Source organism: Sciurus vulgaris (genome assembly GCF_902686455.1).
Source record: "Sciurus vulgaris genome assembly, chromosome: 6".
Classification (NCBI taxonomy): domain Eukaryota; kingdom Metazoa; phylum Chordata; class Mammalia; order Rodentia; family Sciuridae; genus Sciurus; species Sciurus vulgaris.
The window spans coordinates 2,790,128-2,807,526 of NC_136466.1; the positions used below are offsets into that span (position 1 = coordinate 2,790,128).

The 17,399-nt window shown below is 37.8% G+C and overlaps 1 protein-coding gene across 13 annotated transcripts in view; it reads right to left on the reverse strand.

Moving 5' to 3' along the window:
* The window catches only part of LOC306663249 (zinc finger protein 124-like), a 368,872-nt gene that overhangs the window by 268,834 nt on the left and 82,639 nt on the right, over nt 1-17,399 (reverse strand). For 4 of the 13 annotated variants that reach the window (XR_013764403.1, XR_013764405.1, XR_013764406.1 and 1 more), the window contains 3 exons: nt 16,225-16,351; nt 15,895-15,955; nt 10,475-15,327 (listed from right to left, as the gene is read on the reverse strand). The exons of 3 other annotated variants lie outside the window; for them this stretch is intronic. The gene's annotated coding sequence lies outside the window, so the exon portion shown is untranslated. Of the gene's footprint in view, nt 1-9,782; nt 9,842-10,474; nt 15,328-15,894; nt 15,956-16,224; nt 16,352-17,399 lie in introns of those variants that run through there. 6 more of the 13 variants (XR_013764411.1, XR_013764412.1, XR_013764413.1 and 3 more) reach the window with 3 other exon arrangements.

Below are 17,399 nucleotides of genomic sequence, written 5' to 3' on the forward strand. Positions count from 1 at the left end.
CCTGCCATTGCTCTTTCAACTATTCATTGGAGTGATCATTCAATGCCTGCATTTGCTCTTTTACCTCATCCTAAGTTTCAAAAATCATTTAAATTATGTATATTCTGAACTCCTTTTCTGACATTTCTTCTAGCATGTTGTCACTGGATTCTATTAATATAGAATCTAGGTTTGTTTGAATAATTTTCTTTCCTTGTTTGTTCATGTTGTTTATGTATCATCCCCCCTATCAGTGCAGATTTGAGGTATTTCAGTTTCCCCCATATAGGCTTATAGTTACCCTATGTTTCTAAATACTTTTCTTTAATGGGGAGATGAATATTAGCAGTTCCCAGTACAGACAATATGCAACCGTAAACCAAATAACCTCTATGAGAATGTTAACAATATTGTCATAATAAACAGAATAAGTTTAATTATTATCTACAGTATAATAAATAGATTTGCAATAAGATCTGCAGTTTCTAATGTAGGACAATGAGGAAAGGAAGGGGTGTATGATGTAGCTGTTAATGGGATAAGGAAAAATATATAGAAGCTCTAGATTGTAGAAAGTGTGAAAGTATAATCAAAAGATGTTGGCTGTTATCCTGCAAAAAGGGAGAGACTCCAAGGAAACAGGTAAACACAAGGAAACAGAGCCAGAAAAGTAAAGAAATGAAACTTAACTGTTTTCAATCAATTGGAAAAAAAAATTCCAACAGTGATATAGTATTCAAACTTCCCAATCTTCAGCAGCCTGATTTACGAGATGTACATGATAATGAACTTCCAGTCTCCAGTAGGTGTCTCAGGATGATATTTGCTCCACCTAAAGATGGGAGATACAGCTTCCAGGATCATTGAAGATGGACAATCTGGCTTCCAAATGTGTTGGCATATGGGGAGCTGCAGCTCAGGGTGTTGGAATTTTTGACTGGAGGTCCTGGAGGCAGAGTTCAGTTGGTTGGGCAGGGGTTCTGGAGGTGGGGTGTGGTTGGTCAGGTTGGGGGATTATGGAGTCAGGAGAAGTAAGTCTGGGGGCCCTGGGGGCAATGAGCGGACAGTCGGGCTGAGGGGTCTTGGAGACCGGGCTCAGTCAGTCTGACCAGAGGCCCTAGAGGTCCTGAATGTTGTCTCAAAATAGTGGCTGCCACATGTAACCAAGTATGCAGGTACTGTGACAGTGAACTTCCAGGCAACAGCAAGCAGCTGCCATTCTGCTGTGGTCTGTGGTCAGTCTTCTGGCTACCAGTGTATGATTGGCAGGTGGACTTCGGGCAGTGGGTGATGAGTAGGTGAAAGGCAGGTGATGGGCAGGCAAGAAGCAGGCAAATGGTGGATGAAAAGCACCAGTCAGTGACCAATATATGCTCAAAAGTAGTGGATATGCTGGCAGACTGCAGGTGATTGAAGTAGATAAATGGGATTACACAGCAAGGGATCGAAAAGTAGCAAACACTGCCTCACCGAGAAAGAGATGTCCTCTGCTTGAAACCCGAGTTATGGAGCGACAAAAAATGTAGCTTTTCTCTAGTGTGCCATCTTGGATCTCTACAGTTTTCTTTTTTTGCCAGCAGTCATGACTCACACTGCCTTCTGCTCATTCACAATTCATCATTACATTTTGAGATTTTTATTCTACCACACAACATCCTTATAACAACACTGTCATAGTAAATTTCAATTGTCCTTACCACACACACTCAGCTTGAAATTTCTTGACACCTCTCCTACTTACTGCTTCCCTGTTGCTTTGATTTTTACATCCACACTATGAACAATCCTGAATGTGATACTTTTTTCTAACAAGTGATACTTTCATGCTTTTAACAATAGTTTCTCATCAAAAACATTTCTTTATTATACAATTTATATTGAAACTCATATATACCAATTAGGAAAGTCAGCACACTTATTTGTAGTGAAATCAAGGAAATTGGCAAAAGTTAAAGAGTTTGCCTTAAACCAAAAATGTAAAAAGTCTTATTCCATAAATTCTAAAACCATATGCTCCACTTTTTAACATAGAAGAGGAAACATGTAATAATATATAAGAATATATGTTCAAATTTAAATAGCCAGAATGGTTAAATTCCAAACTTATAGTAGTTAAATGTTCAGTATTTAACTCAGACATAGCTGCATTGAGTTTCCATTACTTTTTGTAACAATTTTCAGACCACAGATCACACTCATATCTACCTAATTTATTGTTACCTGTTGTACTTAGATGACACAAAAACAGTGAGATTAAACAAAAACAGCCATCAGGTGTCTGTTTGCTGGCCTGTTTCTCTCCCTTTTTATTCTCTTGCTACTGCCATGATGTGGGCTGCCCCGCTGCTTATCCATCATGATGCTGTAAGTGACCTCAGACCACACAACAGAGCCACCCAAATTATGAACAGAACCCTGTGATCATCATTCCTTCCCTAAGTTGATTTCTCACGTGTTCTGCAACAGCAATGGAAGGCTGAGTAACATGGAGAACTGGAACACTGGAATCCTGTATGCTATTTATCTTACATAGGTTTTTTTTTTTTTTTTTTTTTTTTTTTTTTTTTTAACCCTGGTAAACCTTTTTTGTGTCTTTCAAAGGAGTTGGAAAACTAAAAGCTTTCCCACATTCCTCACATTCACAAGTCGCTTCTCCAATATGAGTTCATTCATGCGCAGAAAGGAAAATGAAATCACACATTCAGGGGGTTTGTTTTCCCCACTGAAATTCTTTGAAAGCAACAGAGTACACTCAATGATTTCATATACATAAATATATGTATTTTTTTCTTTCATCAATTCAACTTTTCAGCAAATCCTTTCATGTATTTGAAGGTGACAATATTAGATGACTGATCATTTTTTTGCATTCAATGGGTTTTTCTTCAATAGAACTACTTTCAGATTTCAAAGGGAACTGCAGTAATGGATGACGTTTTGCATTTTTTTTATTAACAGGGCTTCACTCAAGTTAAGACTTTTTTGAAGTTTCAGAATGTAACTGCAACAAGTGAAGGTTTTCCCACATTGTTTACACTCACAGGGTATCTCTCCACTATGCATTCTTTCATGTCAGTGAGGTAAGCAGACCTAGTGAAGACTTTACCACGTTTCTTACATTCAAAGGTTTTCTCTTCAGTATGATGTATGTATTGCAGGGATTTCAGACCAGTCAGTGTACAGAGGAGTGATGTACTCGAGTGGAGCAAACTCCTTAATACAATAAGGTCTTCTGTTTGAATGTCTTAGAAATGCTCTGCAAATCCTACATACTTGAGGCCTGGGGACATTATCTTGTTATAATAATATTTGGTACTAGTGGTCTCTGAGAAGCAAGCAGGTTATACGATCTACACATGCACAAAGCTAAATGCACTAAGTAACCTAATGTAACTTGATATGACCCTGGAATTGATGATAAAGTAAACTGTATTTCCAAAGGGAGCCGCTTCTTGCTGTTTGTCATCCTGTGTGCTTGTCTCTTTATTGGTGTCCCCTTACCTTTTTCAGCTGGACCCCAATTAACCTTTACAGCTGATGCCTGAACAGGGACATTTCTGGATGTGTTGACAAAATGGGATATCTTACAGCCTGGAACAGACTTTGACATGTGTCTCTCATTGACTGGTACAGATGCCACTGATAAGCTATGGGGAATTTCCTCTGTAAAGCTCAATATTGTCATTGGGCTGATGCTTCATATGGCTAAACATACTGTAACTAATGTCGATCTTGCTGCTTTGCTGTCTAAAATAGATTCTTGCTGTCCATGGTATCTGGAGGGTGGGTCCTTAAGATCCAAATATTGGGAAGGTATAGGTAAAAAATTGCATGAGGAGCTGAGGGCTCCTATCTGTGTTACATGCTTGGTAATTGTGTCAAGATGCTATCTCAAAAATAGACTTGACAGAGTCACAAACTTCTCTGGTAGTCTCTAAGACTGAAGCTTTTTCTAAGCCCTCTCCTTATATTCCTACTCCTCCCCCTCTTCCTTTTTCTCCCACAGTCCAGACTCATTTATCTAAATGTCTCAGGCAGGCAGCTACAGAGGGAGAACCTCATACCTTGGCTGTCTGCCCCATTAGATTAAACAATGCTAATCAGCCAAAATATGAACAATTGACTTTTGCTGTGTATGAAGAATTGAGGACAGTGTCGGAGAGTGGAATTAATAGTAATTTCACTCTTCATATGATAGAGGGGCTGGGAATGTTTTATGCCTTGTTTCTCAATGATTGGAAAGCATTGGTGAAAATGGTTACTTCTGCTCAACACAGTATTTTTAAAAGAATGCTATGATTTAGCCCATGTTCACACTGAGAATAATCCTCAGGGAAATGGTAATATTGATTATGATGTTTTATTTGGCATGGGTTGAAGAGGAATATCACAACAACAAGCTCATTTGAGCACAGACACCATTGTACATATATAGAACCTAACTCTGTAAAGCATGAAGAAGGATCCCTGACACTTGGGATCCCTCCAAATCCTTTGGTGAAATTAGACAAGCTTCAGGGGAGCCTTTCATTAATTTTGTTAACCAACTGACTAAAGCTATTGAAAGACAAGTAGACAATTGGGAGGCTACCAATAATCTGACCAAACAACTGGAAGTAATGAAATCTATTTACTATAAAGTGGATACTACAGTTTCTGATTTAATAAAGGCATGTCAGAAGTTTGGAATGGAAACTCATAAAGTGGCTTTATTGACTGCTGCTTTAAAGCTCCCTGAGAAACTTCATAACAATTATAAAAACACCTGGCCATCTTCAAAAGGATTGTAAAATGAGAAAAAAGGGCCACACATATGGCCCAATCAGACATGTCCAATCTGTCATAAAAGATTTCATTGGGCTAATCAGTGCAGATCTAAAACAGACATGTCAGGAAACTCAATTAAGGGTTACCTCTCCATCCAGGGTCAAAGGAGGAACTCTTTTTACCTACACACACAGATGTCTCCTTCACAAATGTTTCCAATTCCAATCTCCTCCCACAAATCCTATGATGCCACTAGAGGGAGCACAGAAATAGATTTATTATTTTATTACTCTGAAGATGTCTCCCTGGGGAAGTTTGTAAAATTGTTACCCAAATTCAAGGGTCTCTACGCAAAGGTACCTTTGGTTTCATTTTGCTTCGCTTCCACAGTGGTAGGAAAAGAAAATTTGTAATTCCTGGAGTATTGATTCTGATTATACTAGTAAAATATACATTCAATTGTGGTCTCATATACCCTTAAATCTCCCCAAAGAATTCTCCATAGTTCAATTAATTGTCATTCCTTATATTACTGCCCAACAGCCCCTAAATGAAAGAGGGAATGCAGGCCTTGTTTCCACTGTTATTCAAGCATATTTATCTATTACTGAATATAAACCAAAGTTAACCCTTTGTTTAAATGAGCAGTCAATCACAGGGTTATTGGACACCAGCGCTCATGTTACAATTACATCCCTCTCGATGTGGCCTTGTGCATAGCCCTTACAAAGGGTCACAATGGTTTGGGACATAGGAGATAATAATAAACGTGTTTAAGAGCACTTTTTGGTTGCAATACTCCACCCCTTCTAACCCATGGCAAGTTATTACTTGTATTCAATCAGACATTATGGCAGTTACCTTTCCTATATGGGGCAGAGACAGCTTGCACAAGTTTCAAATGTCTACGCAGTTGCCTTTTTTTATAGGGGCCTCTGAGGATTTGGCCACCTAACCATTAAAATGGAAGGTCACCCGTCCTATCTGGTTAGAACATGGTCATTGTCTTAGAAAAATGTGGCAGCTGCAGAGACCCTCATTCCAGAACAGTTACAACTGGGACACATTGAACCTTCTACCAGTCCATGGAATATGCCCATTTTTATCATAAAGAAATCAGGAAAATGGAGATTGTTACAAGATTTAAGGGAAATAAACATATATAACCCTATGGGTCCACTTCAATGTAGATTGCCTGCTGCACTTGACATGGTTCTGTTGGAATAAAGAATACAACACTTGACATGGTTCTGTTGAAAGTTCATCCTCCCTCTTGGGGACCATAGGCATGTCTCCATGTGCAGTTGCTTTTAATACTTATAATTAATATATCCATAGATTCAGATTATAGAGGATATTGGGGAGATTTCATGGTGCTGGGACAGAAAATAACATACACAAAGTTTAATATTAATACATGAAATTACAGATAAGCAATTATGATTTGCTCAAATTTATAAGGAGCCTGTGATTTCTTTTAGTATAAAAATTCTCCAAAATTATATACAAGTATATGAGAGTGAATTCCTCTGAGATTTGATGTGGTGTTTGGTCTTCATTACTTTCTTAGTGTTTATGATTAAGTTTAAGGCAATTTTTCCCAATTAACAAAAAAATAGGCTAATCCTAAGTACAATTCATATTCTTCCCATGTCTAGTTGTATAAAGATCAAAATAGAGTTTTAGTCCACCACTAAGTCCATCAAATAGAATAAATATTAACTATAAAATGATTCACCTATTCTCTTAGTAATAATAAAAACTTTCCACTGTTAATAACTAACATTAGAATTCTTGGAAAGGGTATCTTCTATAAAGACTTAATGATGTATTCTTTCAGGGAAATTAAAACTAAATGGAGCATGATGCCCTCTACCTTTCTGGGAGAAAAATTTGCCTTCACAGTTCCTGTTTTCAATCATCATTAGCCTGCTGATAGATATCAATGGAAAGTTCTTCCTCAAAGTATGTTAAATAACTCGATTATGTCAACATTTTATAGATAATGCTCTTCAGCCTTTCTGACAATTATTCCCACATATTCTTGTTTATCATTATATGGATATTTTAATTGCTGGGCCAAACTTATAGAAGATACTTTAACTAAATTGCAACACATTCTATTACAATCTAGCCTCCATGTGACCATAGAAAAATTCAATGACAACTCCCTATTAACTATTTAGGACATAAGCTACTCCAACGTTATTCCATTCCTCATATTCCAAAATTGACTCTTCCTTCCAAATATTCCTTTTACACAGCAATGTTTAGGACATTTAAATTGGGCCCGACCTTATATTTCTTTACCTACTGATACGCTGTCACTTTTTGCAGCTGTTGAAAAACCAACATAATCCCACCAGTTTTTTGCAAGTTAACTTCCACACTGACAGCAGCTCTTCAGCATGTTAATGAAACATTACCTACAGTTCTAAGAATCCCAAAACTTCATGTTCTATTATCTCTAATAATCTTTACTGGAAAGCCTTATGCCTCTGCTGCAATTGTTGCCATTTGAAATCAAGAATTGTATATAATAGAGTGGATACATTCTCCTCAATTTTTAGGAAGAAATATTCTCTCTTTTGCTCAATTAATCTCAGATAGTTGCAATCATATTTTATCTCTTACTGGACAGATATTCATATAGATATACTTTATCTTACTTATGGAAAGTTGTACATTAACAGTATTTACAATTTTCTTCATATTATCAAGCTGTCTTAACTTTTACCTCCTAATGTTTTCCATGCACCTCTGGATGAACACTTCCCCTTATTGTGTCAAGTCTCTCATGCTCCATCTTCTAAAATCTACTACATTCTACTTTCCAGTGAGATTACTGTTTATAGTGATGGAGGAAAACAACAGGTATGTTATCTATATTCACTGATATAAAATTGGACTGATTATTACACATTGCCTCAAGCTTCTCCTCAGTGAACTGAATTAGCTGCAATTATTTTGGCTCTAAGTTTCCCACCGCCTTAAAACATCATTACAGATTCTCCGTGTATAGCCAAACTGATGCATCATATATTTCCTCTGCAATTGTCACCTCATTTGGTCTCTAATTTGTTATCCCTGTTCATCACTCTTCAATCTCTTTACAGGATTGTACAGTTCCAGTATTTCTTGCTCATATCTATAGCCACACAGATTCCTGGACCACTTCACTCAGGGAAATACTTGTGCTGATGCTGCTATAAAATCACTTTATTCTCTCAGTCACACATTTTCTTTCATCAAAATGCTCACTCTTTAATAAAAACCTTTTCTATTTCAACAGACCCATTTCATCATTAATAATTGTTCTCATTGTCCTCCCTTTTGTTCCCCTACTTGGGAAAATATAAACCCTTGAAGTGTACATTCTAATGCACTCTTGCAGAAGAATGTAACTCATTTTCCTCACTTCCACCTCTATTCTTTTTTATGTTACCATACATACATCCTCGAGCCTTATATGGCCAGTGCACATCATTTGTTCACAATAAATGCTCTTAATGTACAATATGAAGATAATACACATTGCTGGTCCTCTGCCTTGGACAGACACATTATACCTAAGAAACCACTACCAAAGATTTATGTAAAATACTGAGTTCCACAAAATTCAATATCCTGGGACCCTGTACCTTTGATTACATGGGGGAAGGGATATTCTGTTCTTACTCCTACAGGTCCTGTCTGGATTCCTGCCCAGAGTCTGAGACCCATTAATCAACATTAGTTCCCATCAAGGACTTCACAATCCAATTCTGAAATTCCATTTGATACTGGATGAAGAGGACCTTGATTCAAAGAAGGACTCTCCAAGAACAAGAGGCCCAAGGAAACACTGGTGTTCTAATACTCTGGTGACTTCAGGGAATAGTTTCACAACATCTGCTCAACAATTATGTGTAGATGAATTTAAAATGCACCCTGGAAAATTTGGTTACAGCTTTGTTTACCAAACTTACCCAAAATTCCACAATGATTTTGGCTACTAAGTTTATTCCTCTATTGATAGTGCTGCTGTACTTAGCGGGAATTGTTAATTCTACTGAAATTTGTATCTGTCATATTGTGCTTGATATTAGAGCTATTGATTATCTGCTGCAATTACATCATAAGGGAAGCCAGGAATTTCATAATATGTGGTTGTCTCAATTTAACTGATAGTAGTAACCCCATTCAAAAAGAATTGGATTTTAAAGACATCAGAAGAAAGGTGCAACAAGATGACAGAGGTTGGGATTTATTAGATTGGTTAACCTCATGGCTACTATATTTTACATGGATCAAGCAGCTTTACAATGGAGGATGTTTCTTGATTCTTGCCTTATTTATGCTCTGCTTGTTTTTGCCAATGTCTCCCTTGCTTTCTCCCTCCACCTTCCTTACACAGAAGTTATGTTCATTCAAAAGTCCATACAACACAAAAAGAAGAGAGGTAGGGAGTTCAGGCCAGTCAATATACAAAGGAGTGATGCTCTCAAGTTGAGATAACTCCAAACAATAGACCCCATGTTTCAATGGCTCTGCAACTCCTCTGTTCTTCAGGCCTGGAGATGTTATAAGACCATTTGGTACTAATGGACTCTGAGAATCACGTTATGTGATATGCAAATGCTCAAAGCTAACTACACTATGTAACCTAATGTAACTTGATATGATCCTGAAATACATAATAAAAGCAAAAGGAAGTCATCCTATATGCTTGCCTCTTTCTTGCTCTCCCCTTCATCTTTAGAACTGGACCCCAATTAACATTTGCAATGCATTTGAAGGCAATCTGAACTAGTGAAGACCATCTCACATTTATATCTGTGAGGTTTGTCTCTAGTGTGACAAAGTTCAATTATATGAAGGCAAGTAGAAAGTTACTGAAGACTTTAGCACATTCTTCACATTCAATTTCTCCAGTACAAGCTATTGTGTGCATATTAAGTAGAGCAAAATTAGTGAATACTGTTCCACATTTCTTACATTCAAAGCCCTTCTCTCCAGTTTGAGTTTGTTCATGTGTGTGAAGGCGATTGGACCTAGTGAAGGCTTTGGAACATTGCTTCCACTCATAAGGCTTCTCACCAGTAGGAGACTGTTCCTGCCCGTGAAGATAATCAGAAATAGTGCAGGATTTATCACATCATTAACAGCCATCATTTCTCCCCAGTATGAATTTGTCCATGTAAGTCAAGGTAACCGGACTGAGTGAAGGCTTTGCCACATTGCTTACATTTATAAGGCTTCTCTCCAATAAGAATTGATTTATGTCTGTCAAGGCAAGAAGGAAAAATGAAGGCTTTCCAACGTCATTGACGTCATAAAGCTTCTCATCAGTATGAATTCGTACATGTATTTGAAGATGATTGGAACAAGGCTTTTTCAATTGTTTACATTCACAGGGCTTGTTTTTATCAGTTATTTTGCTGCTATGACTAAATGACCCAACCAGCAAAATTGTACAGGTAAAAAAAGATTACTTAAGGGCTCATGACTTCAAATGTCTTAATCCATAGACAGCAGGCTCTATTTCTCAGGGCTTGAGGTGATGCAGAACATATGGCAGAAGAGTGTGCCAGAGAGAAGCAGCTCACACTAGGATCAGGAAGCAGAGAGAGGTCTCCACTGGCTAAACACAAATACATACCCAAAGCCACATCCCCAATTCTCACTCCTCCAGCCACATCCTACAAATTCAGTTAAAGTGGAGAGTGGTGACAGAGGATAGGATGACATCATGGCTGTGGATGCTCAGTGCCTGGGAATGTTCCTGTGCCACAGCACAGGATGCTTAGCTGATGTGGCAATTGCCTGCATGAGGTGTTGTGCAAGACTCCTATCAACTCTGACATTGATTGCAGACACATAGCTCCTGAAAATAGATAAATTATTATGCTGGACAGCCACAGTGTTCCAGGAGTTCTGCTTCTGTTTCTACCCATGAAACAGTAACTTTAAACAATGAACTTTCTTGAAAGCTACACAAAGCTTCCAACATTGCACTTTACAACAGTGGAAAAGCTACATAGATGTACTAGTTTATGCAACTTCCCTGAATACAAATAAGGCTTGTACACTCTTTAACCTGCTTTTGAGAAATATATAAAGATTTCTGGCATAACTCTTTAGAGCTGCTTCTCCATCAAAAGTAGCATGCCACCTGCTTTAAAATCTACATTTGTTTTTTTTTTTTTTTTTTTTTTTCTAATCCCCCATTGACCCTCACCTGACCCACAGGTTTTGTGGTGCTGGACCCCAGAAGTTGGCACTTATTTAATCACTATTAGGGGATTAATTCACTTGTTGGGTTAAGACTCTCACAACAAAATCATTTCTCTTCTGAACCTTCTGGCTTTGGCTCACATATGAAGATTTGGTGGACACCTCACATGCAAACTGTAACATTGCAACACTGGCCCCCAAAAGCTCACAACCACCTCCAACAAAAGTACATTTTGTCCATTTCCAAGACTGCCCACAAGTTTAACTCCAAAGTCTCCTCAATCTCAGTTCAAACTCACATTATAAGCTCCTGTAAAAATCAAAAGCTATTTACAGCTAATTTATAAAAATACACAACAAACATTTTAATTTACAAAAATAGGAGCATAGAAAGAAGGGGTAGGACCATAGGTAAACCAAAATTCAGCTGGGAAAACAGGTCCTGAAGCTCCATGTCCGGCACCAGGGGTACCTGGCATTGCGATATGCTCTTCAAAGGGCTCATGGAGCTTCACCATTGTGCCTTGTTGGTTTCAGCTAAATGGTCTTTCTTTTGAGTTGTCTATGCTCAGTTCCTGCAGCTTTCCTAGGATGACATCCCACATTACAGGTATTTTTTTTTAATTTCCAGGGTCTCCACTGCATCATCAGCTTCCTCATCAAATATGCAAACCTTGCCTTGTCAGGGAGTGCCCAAAGGGACTCTAACCCTGCTGCACCTTGCCTTGCCTACCTGGTCTTCCCTTGAAATCATCATGGAAACTTCCATGGCTCCCTAACTCTAGCATTTTGCATTCCTGCAGAGAAAGCAGCACATGGTTGACACCAAGGTCTGTCACCATCTCAAGCAGAAGCCCAGCTTCCAGGGATCCTAGCTGCAGCAGCCTTTGAGTGTCTATGTAGCTGACCAAGTTGAAAAAACTTCCCAGGCCCCCTTGTGTAAGAAGGGTGCTCCACCAGTCTCTTCTCTAGAGAATTTTCACTGTTATCCCCTTGAAATTCATGAGAATGGTGTGGTTTTGCCAGCACCTGAGATGCCCTCAGGCCATCTTTCTTTTTGTCTCTGGTCAAAGTATTTAGCATTTCTTTAGTGGCAGTAAAGTCTTTAACAACTGCAACTTCCTTACCTCCAGTTTTACTCTTTAAGTTCATGTTTTCCAAATCTTTCTGCTATGCTCTGCTTTCTGCTCCTGATTAGGACAATAAATATGGCTAAAAGTTGCCAGCAAAAATCCATGCCAGTGCCTGAATGCTGTACTGCCTAGAAATTTCTTGTGCCAGATAAAGAAGTCCATCACTTTTAAAATGTTCAGAAGATACAAGGACACAGGTAAAATGCACACAATTTCTTCACAGAACCTAACAGGAATGGTCTCTAGTCCAATTACCAATGGTGTCCTCCTTTTCCTCTAAACCCTCTCAATTCCTGTCTTCACTGTCCACAGTCCTCTATGCATTCTGGTCTTCTGAGCTCTCACCAGTATTGGCCATTAAGCTCCCCAGACAAACTAAACAATTTCCAGCTTGTATTGCTAAACATCTCAAAATTCCTCCAATTCCAAAATGCGCCAAATGCTTAGAACCACATGTTTACAGGAGTTACACCAAGGACCCTACTCTCAGGACCAATGTATATTTTACTGAACTTTCTTACTCTTGTGTCTAAAAGAGTCATCAAGTACAATTGTAGAAGAGGGAGAGTTTATTTAAGGTCTCCATCCACAGAAAGCAGGCTCCATTCTTCGGCACGTGAGGTGAGGCACAATATCATGGTGGAAGAATGTGACAAAGGAAAGCAGCTCACATCATGGACAGGAAGCAGAGTGAGAGGTCTCCAATGGTAAAACAGATGTATGCCAAAGTCATGTCCCTAATTTCAACCATCTCCAGTACTCCCTAACACTTCAGTTACCAGTTAATTCCTATAAGGAGATTAATTCACTGATTTGGTTAAGACTCTCAAGACCCAATTGTTCCTCATTTGATCCTTTTTGCATTATTTTAAACTTAAGCTTTTGGGGGACACCTGAAATATAAACCATACCAGAGCTTCTCTATAGCTCACTTAAGTATTTCAAGGTAAGAGGAAGTATTGAAAGTGTTCCACACTGCTTACATTCATACGGTTTCTCCCCAGTATGAGTCCACTTATGTATCTGAAGGTCAGAGGAAATAGTGAAGGCTTTCCCAAATTGTTTCCATTCTCAGGGCTTCTCTCTTGTACAAGTTTGCTTATGTAAGTGAAAGAGTCTGGACAGAGTGAAGATTTAACCACACTGCTTACCTTCATAGATTTTCTCTCCAGTATGAGTTTTTTTGTGTATTTTAAGGTAAGAGGAAGCAGTGAAGGCTTTTTCACATTGTTTATGTTCATAGGGCTTCTTTCCAGTATGAGTACATACATGTGAGAGAAGTTGAATGGATTGAGCGAATGCTTTGCCACACTGCTTACATTCATAGGGCTTCTCTCCTGTATGAGTTCGATTATGTATTTGAAGGCTGGATGAAGTAGTGAAGGCTTTTCCACATTGTTTGCATTCATAGGGCTTCTCTCCTGTATGAGTTCGTTTATGTATTTTAAGGTAAGAGGACATAGTGAAGGCTTTCCCACATTGTTTACATTCATAGGGCTTCTTTCTTGTATGAGTTCTTTCATGTGAATGAAGGTGACTGGATGAAGTAAAGGATTTCCCACAGTCCTTACATTCATAGGGCTTCTCTCCTGTATGAGTTCGCTTATGTATTTGAAGGTAAGAAGAAGTAGTGAAGGCTTTTCCACATTGTTTACATTCATAGGGTTTCTTTCCTGTATGGGTTTGCTCATGTGAGTGAAGTTGAATGGACTGAGTGAAGGCTTTTCCACACTGCTTACATTCATAGGGCTTCTCTCCAGTGTGAGTTCGATTATGTATTTGAAGATTAGATGAAGTAGTGAAGGCTTTTCCACATTTTTCACATTCATAGGGCTTCTCTCCAGTATGAATTCGTTTATGTATTTGAAGGTAAGAGGACCTAGTGAAGGCTTTCCCACATTGTTTACATTCATAGGGCTTCTTTCCTGTATGAGTTCTTTCATGCGAGTGAAGATCACTGGTTGAAGCAAAGGCTTTCCCACATTGTTCACATTCATAGGGCTTCTCTCCAGTATGACTTCGTTTGTGTACTTGAAGGTAAAAGGAAGCAGTAAAGGCTTTTCCACATTGCTTACATTTATAGGGCTTCTCTCCAGTATGTGATCGTTCATGTATTTGAAGATAAGAGGAACTACAGAAGGCTTTTCCACATTGCTTACATTCATAGGGCTTCTTTCCAGTATGAGTATGTTCATGTGAGAGAAGTTGAATAGACTGAGTGAAAGCTTTGCCACACTGCTTACATTCATATGGTTTCTCTCCAGTGTGAGTTCGATTATGTATTTGAAGGCTGGATGAAGTAGTGAAAACTTTTCCACATTGTTTGCATTCATAGGGCTTCTCTCCTGTATGAGTTCGTTTATGTATTTTAAGGTAGGAGGACCTAGTGAAGGCTTTCCCACATTGTTTACATTCATAGGGCTTCTTTCCTGTATGGGTTCTTTCATGTGAGTGAAGGTGACTGGATGAAGTAAAGGATTTCCCACAGTCCTTACATTCATAGGGCTTCTCTCCTGTATGAGTTCGCTTATGTATTTGAAGGTAAGAAGAAGTAGTGAAGGCTTTTCCACACTGTTTACATTCATAGGGTTTCTTTCCTGTATGAGTTTGTTCATGTGAGTTAAGTTGAATGGACTGAGTGAAGGTTTTTCCACACTGCTTACATTCATAGGGCTTCTCTCCAGTATGAGTTCGATTATGTATTTGAAGGTTAGATGAAGTAGTGAAGGCTTTTCCACATTGTTTACATTCATAGGGCTTCTCTCCAGTATGAGTTCGTTTATGTATTTGAAGGTAAGAGGAAGTAGTGAAGGCTTTTCCACATTGTTCACATTGATAGAGCTTCTTTCTTGTATGAGTTTGTTCATGTAATTGAAGGTTAGCAGAACTAATGAAGGGTTTCCTACGTTGTTTCCTTCTATAAGTGGTCTCTCCAGTATGAGTATGTACATGTTTTTGAAAGTAATTTGAACCAGAGAAGCCTTTCCCAAGTTCCTTACATTCACAAGGATTCTCCCCAGTATGAGATGCTCCATATTCTTGAAAACACCTGGAACTCAACTCTCTTTCCCATGTCAAACATTCATAAGGTCCATTTACAGTGTGCTCTGATGCTTGTCCTTGAACACTTATGAGAGGAATGATGAATTTGCTGTTCTGTATAAGTTCATATGGCTTCCCTTCACTCTCCTTAATCTCATATGCTGTGTATGCAGAGTGAGATATTATGTGCCTGCTTAAAAAAAAAAAAAAATTGATAAATGAAGATCTACCCACACATACTGCTTTCACATGGACTTTCTAGCAGGAATGTCCTTTACAACTGGATATGGACTCTCACTGAACATTTTTCCAGAGTACCTTTTTAAATTTTTACAGAGTATCATATGACTTCTGTAAAAAAAAAAAAATAATAATAAAAAATAAATAAATTATGGTTGGCTAATTATATTTTTGCATTTATTAAAAGGCATTTGAACTACACTATAACCAAGGTCAAGGAAACTACTGGTTTTCTGTCATGTCTAAACTGTTTGAAAGACAATATCATGATCACTTTGCAACAATGCTTCTCCATAGCTAGTACAAAAACAGTGCTATCATAAATGCACATTATTACTACTGTCAAAAATCAATTAATTTTAAATACATGAAACATGTATCTTACATTAAAGTTTATATCTGGTGAATAAAGAATAAACATAATTCACATGTTTGTTTTCTTTGCTTATTTGTAAAATTATAAAACAGGCTAGAATTACCTCAAGGCACTCTGTTTACTCTTACAATTACAAATTACCTTACATCTCTCCCAGGATTTGTGTTCTGATCTTCAACATTATGGACCTCCCAACTGGCTCCTAAAATGTAGACCCAGGACAGTAATTATGAATCATCATGATTTCAGAAAGAATTATGGGATTTATAATTTGGACAACTAAAATGCAACACTAAAAAAGATGAAAAAAGGAGGGAAAAAAAAGAATTCTGGCATTTATGTAGCACAGTGCAATGACATTAGGCCCAGTTCATTCCACAAAATACTGCCTTTTCACATTTCAAATTCATGAGGGTAAAAAATACTTCCTGGTGCTCTGTATTTGATTATGGAATGAAACATCATCCTTACCTATAGAAGCCAGATTTCTAAGGACTTCCTGCATCACATCTCTGTAGAGATTCTTCTGGGAAGGATCCAGCAAAGCCCACTCTTCCTTAGTGAAGTTCACAGTCACATCCTCAAAGGCCACTGAGTTCTAAAATATCCCACAAAAAGGAAGAGCATGCCAGGAGAGACTGATGACATGAAGGTTGTATTCTCAACATAGGAGATGTTCTCATGTTTCTGTGATTTCCAAATATTTAGTCCATGATTTGGTTATCAAAACTTGTACTCTTAGGGATGGGGATATATCTCAGTAGATAGGGCATTTGCCTTGCAAGCACAAGGCTGTGGGTTCAATTCCCACAACCACACACAAACACACACACACACACAAAAAAAAAAAAAAAAAAAAGAAAAGAAAAAACTTCTACTCTGAACCAGACAGGTGAAAGAAATTAAATGGACATGAATAGGAAAAGAACTCAAATTATCAATATTCACTGATGCCATGAGTTTACATTTAGAAAATCAAAATATTCCACCAGAAAATTTCTAGAACTCACAAATGAATTCAGCAAAGCAGACGGATATAGAAAATATACAAAAATCAACTGCATTTCTATATATAAGTGATGAACCCACTGCAAGAGATTAGGTGAAAACCCACATTCATGATAGTCTCTACAAGATACTTGGGAATCAATCCGACAAAAGAGGTGAAAGTCCTGTACAATGAAAACTACAGATTAAAGAAAGAAACTGAAGAAGACCTTGGAAGAAAAGAAGTTCTTCAATGCTCTTAGAATTAATTTTGTCAAATTGGCCATACTACCAAGAGCATTATACAGATTCAATGCAATTCCTACTAAAATACCAATGACATTTTTCATAGAAAAAGAAAAACCAATCATGAAATTCATGTGGAAAAATAAGACCCAGAATACTCAAGGCAATCATTAGAAGAATGAAGCAGAACACATCACAACATTACACATTATACTGCAGAGCAATAATAATAGAACTGGCATGATATTGGCACCAAAATAGATATGTATACCAAAGGTACAAAATAGAAGGCAAAGAGAAAAAACAAAATAACCATGGTTATCTCATACTGAGCAAAGATGCCAAAAATACATCTTGGAAAAAACATAGTTTATTCTACAAATGGTACTGTAAAAATTGGAAATCTATATGTA